At 43.3% G+C, this 8,053-nt stretch overlaps 1 long non-coding RNA gene across 1 annotated transcript; it reads left to right on the top strand.

Moving 5' to 3' along the window:
- The first annotated feature begins 495 nt into the window (after positions 1–495).
- On the top strand, positions 496–4,803 carry LOC131400509 (uncharacterized). The gene is made up of 3 exons (XR_009217366.1): positions 496–796; positions 2,732–2,945; positions 4,458–4,803. It is a non-coding gene; the product is annotated as an uncharacterized LOC131400509 (long non-coding RNA).
- Positions 4,804–8,053: the final 3,250 nt, after the last annotated feature.

Raw genomic sequence — 8,053 nt, 5'->3', positions numbered from 1 at the left:
TGGAATATATCTCCCATGTTCTCCTAGACTAAATGTGATGGACCACCTCCATGATATCTTAACACTCTCTGAGACATGCCTCCCATGAGTATTCTGAGCTATTATTCTGTGGATAGGGGAACTGTAGATGAATGGATTCCAACTTTGAATGGTCTATGTGGTCCTTAGACCACTATCTCTAGACCAATCTAGAGAAAGACCTTCAGGATAGGGGAGGGAGAGTAAGAAAATGTCAGTCACATTGTCCTAATTTCTAGAATTCTGAACCTGTGAACCATGAAGGATATCAGCGTACACTTACAAATTTATAGCTACTGCTTTCTAGCCAAACTGCCGTTCTTTGTTGGGGTTTCTTTTTTTTTTTTCAGGGCAGGTTTTTTTTTTTATTGTGAAATTTTTGTTGTACATTATTGTTTATCAGTCACCATGTAAGTGCATCCCTCCACCCCTTGTGCCCACCCCTCACACCCCTAGCCCTTGGTAACCACCAAACAGTTCTATCTGTCCGTGTGTTGGTTTATCTTCCACATATGAGTGAAATAATGCACTGTTTGTCTTTCTCTTTCAGGCTTATTTCACTTAACATAATACCCTCCAGGTCCATCCATGTTGCTGAAAATGGGATGATTTTGTCTTTTTTGATGGCTGAGTAGTATTCCATGGTGTATATATACACCACATCTTCTTTATCCATTCATCAGTTGAGGGACATGTGCTGCTTCCATGTCTCGGCTATGGTGAATAATGCTGCAATGAACATAGGAGTGCATGAGCCTCTTTGGATTGTTGATTTCAGGTTCGTTGGGTAGATACGCAGTAGTGGGATAGATGGATCATAAGGTATTTCTATTTTTAATTCTTTGAGGAATCTCCATACTGTTTTCCATAGAGGCTGCACCAGTTTGCATTCCCACCAGCCGTGGATTAGGGTTCCCATTTCTCCACAGCCTCTCCAGCATTTGTTGCTTTTTGTCTTGGTGATTTTAGCCATTCTGACGGGTGTAAGATGATATCTTAGTGTGGTTTTGATTTGCATTTCCCTGATGATTAGTGATGTTGAGCATGTTTTCATGTGCCTATTGGCCACCTGTATATCTATTTTTGAGAAGTGTCTGTTCATTTCCTCTGCCCGTTTTTTGATCGGCTTGTTTGTTTTTTTGTTATTCAGTTGTGTGAGTTCTTTATACATTATGGAGATTAATCCCTTGTCAGATATATGGTTTGCAAATATTTTTTCCCAGCTGGTGGGTTCCTTACTCATCTTGATCCTGGTTTCATTTGCCTTGTAGAAGCTCTTTAATCTGATGAAGTCCCACTCGTTTATTTTTTCTTTTGTTTCCCTTGTCTGAGTAGACGTGGAATTCAAAACAATCCCTTTATGGCTGATGACGAGTAGTGTACTACCTATATTTTCCTCCAGGAGTTTTATAGTTTCAGGTCTCACCTTCAGGTCTTTGATCTATTTTGGGTTAATTTTTGTGTATGGTGAAAGAAGATGGTCTACTTTCATTCTTTTGTAAGTGGCTGTCCAGTTTTTGTCGGGGTTTCTTAAGAATGGTCAAGGCCTCTCTCAGGGCCTCCACAAAAGCATAAGCCTTTCAGGGGGTTTGGGAAGGTTTTCTTTGGTCCCTATCTTGGACTACCACAGCCCGACTCCTTATACATAATTAAAAGGACCATCTCCAAAAATGTCGTAGGCACAGCCTAGAGCCAGAAGATATGCCCAGATGAGGGACTTGCACAATGGATGCTTTTCAAGAAGTCATATCCAGTGCTATAGAGGACCATTTCTTAATCTTTTAAATGGATCTTCTGCCTCCCACAAGCCAAGCCTTAGCTGGTGTTTGATGCCTGTTGCCATAAGCCTGGTATAGTTTCCTGCTGTATCCCACAGAATTTCTGTTAGGTATTCCTGGGTGGTCTGTGGCTATGATGGTACTCTGTGGTTTGAGGAAGCTGTGAGTGAAGCTTGTAGTTAGAATGCCAGGACATGCTCTTGGTGGAGAGGGACAAGGAGTTCTTAGAGCTTTGCTTTGTGGTGGGGAGGTAGGTGGAGCCTTCATGGTGGTTGTAATGTCTAGACCAGGAGGTACCCTTCTATGGTCCTGCTGTTGGACTCAATATATTCTCTGGTTTGTGGGTGGTGGGATAAATAATCTAATGTGGACAGAGAAAGCTTTGAAGACTGTCAAACCTACAAACTCTAGAGACAAAATTGAAGTTCCTGCTTAACAAGGCAGCGGTCGCTGGTATAGAGGAAAATCTGGAGCAAGAGATGAAATATGCCACCATGGTGAGGGCATCTACCACCACCATACGGCCTTGTGGCCCTGGGAGGGAAGTTAGGCCCAATACAGATCACAAGGTGAGCATGTCCTGTTAGAAAAGTTTGCAATGGTCTCAATGAGACTTCAATAGACTCAATGGCCTCCTGGATTTGTAAACTCCCATGGATGTCAATGTCCTGTAAGGTGCAAGCCTGATCTGTGGCCACCAGAAGTCCTGGGAGCCATAGCTAGTTCCTGGAATGGACCTCAGTGGCCTGCTAGGGCTATATAATGGTTGAGATGTCTGAAGGCTTCCCCTGATAGGATGGGCTGTGGTCTCCTGGTAGAGCAGCACATTTCTCATCCCATTCTTCTTGTCTTTAGAAGATATTCTGAGACACTGTGGACCTTATCCTGATGGTGTATGCATCCGCCTAGTAATGATCCTTTATCTTGTCACATAGCTCTTCCTGTGTCTTTGGGGCCACAGTGTCTCAGGAAGAAGGAACTCACAACCAGGCGGTGATCTGAAACTGAAACCTCCAAGGAAGAGGACCAATTGCACTGATGGGGGCTGAGAAGAAGCTCGTCTAGGATGTGATGTTTTGACCTCGTGATCAGGGATTGTCCAGAGCCCCCTTGAGTTAAGGCTTGTAGGCATCTGAAGCAGCTTTGCTGGTGAGCAGCTCTTCTTCCCGTCCTGCAGAGTCTATCCTGGCTACAGTCACTTCCTAGAAAAACAAGCACAAGAATGAAAGTACCCTATACCAGTGTTCAGGGGCCTCTTGTGATAGGATGGTGCTCCTGTCGCTACTGGGAAGCCTACCTCAGTGGTGTAGATCACAGAAACAGCCTAGAAAAACAAAGAGGCGGGTTGTGAGCCTCTATAATCTCACCAAGCCCAAAGGCCCCAAAATATTCCCTGGATGGCTTGAGGAGCTTATTGACAAGCCTAAGCCTATAAAAAGGATTTTTGGCCTTTTAGACATATAATTGGGTTGGCTCAGAGGTGATGCTGCCAAGATGACTTGGGCTTTCCCAGACTGGGGGCTTTTGGGAGTGAGGTTTGGAGAGTAAATGGAAATGTGATCCAGCTTCACTATTGCCCCTTGATCCAGGCAGGCTGGGGAAGTCAATCTAGGAGTTGTTGCAAAGGGCAACACTGATTATTCAAACTGTCCAAAGTGTCTGTGGTGTCTAATCCTTTAGTGAGGGCTGAGATGGGCCCCTTTGGAAAGTCAGGCAGTGGTTGGGTAGCTGCTATAGTTTAAGTTCCAAGGGCCAGAGTTGGGTGGTTGTAGAGGTGGTAAAACATGGCTTTTATGTTAGGTAAGCATGGGATACAATTAATTGGAACTCTGAAGCTGTCATTCACTAGCTGACAATCTCTCTGAGCCTCATTTTTTATTATCTATAAAATAGAAACTCTAATAATACCTACTTCTCGGGGCTGTTGTGAGAATTAAATTAAATGAGGCAATGTTTAGCATAGTGTCTAGTGTATAATATGTGCCCAGTAATGGAAGATATTGTTGTGGTGCCCTAGAGTGGCAAGAGCCAACAAGTAAATGCCAAGAGTCAAAAAACTGGGGGGAAGTCAAGTCCAAAGAGTAAGAGCAAGACTGAAAATGGGAGAAATAGTCAGAATAGAAAATTAAGAATAGATGAAAGGGAGAAAATAAGAACCAGAGTGTTGAGGACCACCATTATTGGCTGCTGGCCACATACTCCATCAGTGATCCAGTCTGGTTTGAAGCGAAAAGGTCCTCAAAGATAGTTGGAAGGCTATTTTCCACTTGCCACCTTCCTATATTCACAAATGTCTCATAGATCCAGCTTTATAAATAACCTCTGAGTTGGCCCAAGAAGGTGAGGTTATTCAAAACAGGAAGTAGTTACTTATTGTCACCATGTTAAGACTAAGTAATTCTGCCAACATCATATTTTCCTGTTCTTTTCCTTTATCCAAAGATCTGAGGTCTCAGTGAGGACTGCGGAGGGCCAGAAAAGCCAAAATCCTAAGATCTTATCTGTATCCTTGAATTCCTGAGCCTCTCATCTCTGAAAGAGAGAATACTTGTCTGTATTAGTCAAGATAGGTTAAGGTATGCTACGGTAACAAACAACCCCCAAACTAGTGCTTAAAACAATAAAGATTTGTTTTTTGTTTATGCTACATGTCCATTGCAGGTCAACTGAGGGGTCTGCTCATCATAGGCATCAGAGACTCAAGCTGACACAGCCTCTATCTCAACTCATTTCCATGATTGTTGCATGAAGAGAGAGGAACAAGCTGAATCACTCACTGACCCTTAAAGTTTCTACCAAGAAGTAACCTATGTCAATTCTACTCATTTTTCATTAGCCAAAGCAAGTCACGTGGCCATGCCTAACTTCAAAAGGGTGAGGGAATTGCAATTCTACCATGTGCCTGAAGGAGGAAAGCCAGAAATAAATGGTAAATAGCATTTATGACTACCATGGTATCTTATTAGAAATATGGGCCCTGGTACATCAACGTGTGGCATAGTCAAAATCTCAGTGCAGACATAATTTTTCTCTGTTTCTTGATTTTTCTGAGAAGTTATACTGTTCTGGAAGGCTGTGTCCTTGGTCAGTATTCCAGGTACCTTAGAGGCAGATAAATTGGCTTGTGTGCCTGCCAAGCTCACTGAAAGAGATTGTGATAATATTCTGGGATTAACTAGTAGAAGGTGGATTGTGGACTTCTAACCAGGTTAGTTTGAGAATCTATAGGAAATGTCAGGGTAGAAATGAGGAGTGAAGACTGTCAATCACATAGCTTGGGTATTCCTATCTACAGCCACACTAACCTCCATGAGAATAGTCACATGGGTGACAAGCCCTCCTGGATTTGTGATGCAGCTTAATAATGTCTTGAATTTTACAGTGGGGGCAAAGCTGAAGGATTTCTAGCCTGACAAGAGAGGACAAAACATTGGCTTTTCTATGTGCACAGTCAGGAAACCTTCCCCTGCATGGCGATTATGCTGGGTTCCTGGAGGAATTGAAGAGGGAATGTACCAATCCCTACCAAAGGTGATCTGCCACTAAGAGCCAAGGTAGGGCCAGTTGGTCTCTATGCCTTGGAATTCCACAGTCTTGCCCAAACCCTCTCTAGAATGATGCCACTTACTTGGAGAGCACTTTTAGAACGTTTTAACAGGGCTCTTACACAATGTCTTAGGTGTTGGAAATGGGAAATCTCATCAAATGGGTGCCCAGTGGATATGGCTAGCATATGAACAGGAGGCCACAACTGTTTTCCAGCATGGCTAGGACTGTTACTTGGGCCCTTCTTACAGCTAAAAAGAGTGCGTGTATTTGGGTGATCCTACCATCTACTACTCACAGCCAGGCATACATGTTAGGACAGGCATCATCAAATCTGAATTGAATTCCCTGCGACTGCTCTTTCCTCCATCCTACTTTCATGCCTGCTCCATTTTCATATTCAGGGCTTGCTTGTCAATCCAAGCCATAGTATATTCCAGACTGGCATGCAATTTTATCCATGGAGATCTAGTCCAGCAGACCTTACTGATTCCCTGCCTCAAATTTGTTGTATTATGAATGGATACCTTCTTTGGGCAACATAGCAAAGCAGTTAAGAGCTCAGGCTCTGAGGTCAGCTTGTATGTATTTGAATTTGGGCTCAGTCACTTACCAGCTGGTAATGTTGGACAAATTGCAGAACCTTTCTGAGTTTTGGTTTCCTTAGCTGTAAAATGAGGATAATAATAAGAGCCTCTCAGGGTTGCTGTGATGATTGAGATAATGAATATAAAGCACTTAGTGTACTGTCTAGCATACAATAAGTGTTCAATAAGTGGTAACCATCACATCATCATCATTACCATCATCACCATGATGAGCCCTGCTAAGAGGCCTGTTACATGTGAACTCCTTCCCCAGATGCCCTGAGTAGGACCAGGATAAGTTGCTGATTTTTGTGGTCACTCATTCCCTGTTTTCCCCACTGTAGAGCAGTGGCTTTCACCTTGATCTACTGTTGTCAGCACTTAATGTGGGCCTTTCAGGCAGCTGTTCAGCCCACTCTGCCAGTAGCTGAAATGGGGAGATATCCTTGGAGCATAAACTCAGAAAGCTTCCTCCTCCTGGGACTGGGAGGGACAAGGTCATTTTCTCATTTCCAGGCCTGGATCTATATGAAATGGGGACACTCTGTGCCAGGGACAGACACATGCGTGCTCTGGATTGTTATTGACAGAGATCACTGGGGAAAATGGAGGAGGCTTTACCCACCCTTCAAAATAGTAAGCTAAGACTACTCTAGGACAACCAAGGCCTAGAAATCATGACCACACAAGACTTACTCCACAATTGTTCACCCCTTTTCTGCTGGCTAAGCTCAGAAAGGCCTGGGTATTCAGGAAACTGAAGGTCTCAGGAGATATGCACCTTCATCTGTAACCCCAAAAGGGGTAGACAAGTAGAGGAACATCTGTCTGTGTCTCATCCTGCCTGATAGAATTCCTAGTATCAGCCACACCCACCTCCACCCAAACCTCAAACCACATAGCTGGAACTGGCCTCTGATATCCCTGAATGATTTGAAGCCCATGCCCTGAATCACTTTCATTGATCCAGCATGTGTACTGCTTCCCAACCTGTTGTTGATTTTCTTAGCATCAAACTTGTGACTTGTTTCACGTCCTCCTCCCATGTCCCATGTTATTTTATGGTCTAGTTCAATCCCCAGATAAAATCTTACATTCAACCCCACCTCTCTAGTTTGCACTTGTCCTTTCCTTCTTTGACCACAGCTAGGACTTTCTGTGGCTACAGTGCTGTTGGCTGGTCTGGCAAGCAGTGATCTTGGGGGCTCAGTCCTGGCTCAAGCCTTCAGAATCAGTGATCTCAGCAAGTTTGTAGCAGCCTCACAAGTAGGTAGGACCCCAGACCACCAAGTCAGGTATCATATCTTGGCCATCCTAGCAGTGCTAGGAGTGTTCTACCATGTCATGACCAGCATCCCACACATACTTGGAAACTATGAAGTTGAGACATATTTGGGCATCATACTTATTTATACCTCAGCCCAGATGGTTTGGGTGACCTGCGGAGCAACCATCCTTAGCCACCTCAGGATAGAGTTCCCTGGGACCATTCTCTTCCCTCAAAGCATTTGGATAATGCTGACAAAGGCAATTGTGGTCTTGGAGCAGGAACTCCCTTAGAACCTTGTAATTAAAAGGTTTCATAGCTTCATGAGATACTATTACCTCCTATCAGTAGCCTGACTTTTCTCCATCTCCAGTGCTACCCGTGATCCAGACCATCACTATCTGTCTCTTGGACCACTGTAGCAGCCTAACTGATCTCTTCACTGCCACCCTTGAGTACCTATAATCTGTTCTCCACAAGTAGCCAAAGTGATCTTTTAAATACAAATCATACCACACCACTCTCATGTATAAATTCCTCCAATGTTTGTGGTTATATTAAAAAATAAAGAGTCCTCATCTTTTGGAGCTATATATAAAATATTTATGGATGAAAGGATATGATGTCTGGATTATGTTTAATAATTCAGTGTATACGGGAGGAGTGGAGGGCACATATGAAACAAGATTGGTCATATGTGAATTCTTGAAGCTGGGTGATGGGTATATGGAAGTTCATTATATGATTCTCTCTAATTTGTTGTATATTTGAAAATTTCCATGATTAAAAGCAAAATAAAACAAAACAAAACAACAAAAACAAAAGGCAGCAGCAACAACAAAACCCTCCAATGGCTT

Source organism: Diceros bicornis, chromosome X, assembly GCF_020826845.1.
Source record: "Diceros bicornis minor isolate mBicDic1 chromosome X, mDicBic1.mat.cur, whole genome shotgun sequence".
NCBI lineage: Eukaryota > Metazoa > Chordata > Mammalia > Perissodactyla > Rhinocerotidae > Diceros > Diceros bicornis.
The sequence above is the reverse complement of the archived record's forward strand: the minus strand, read 5'-3'. Positions and strand labels throughout refer to the sequence as shown.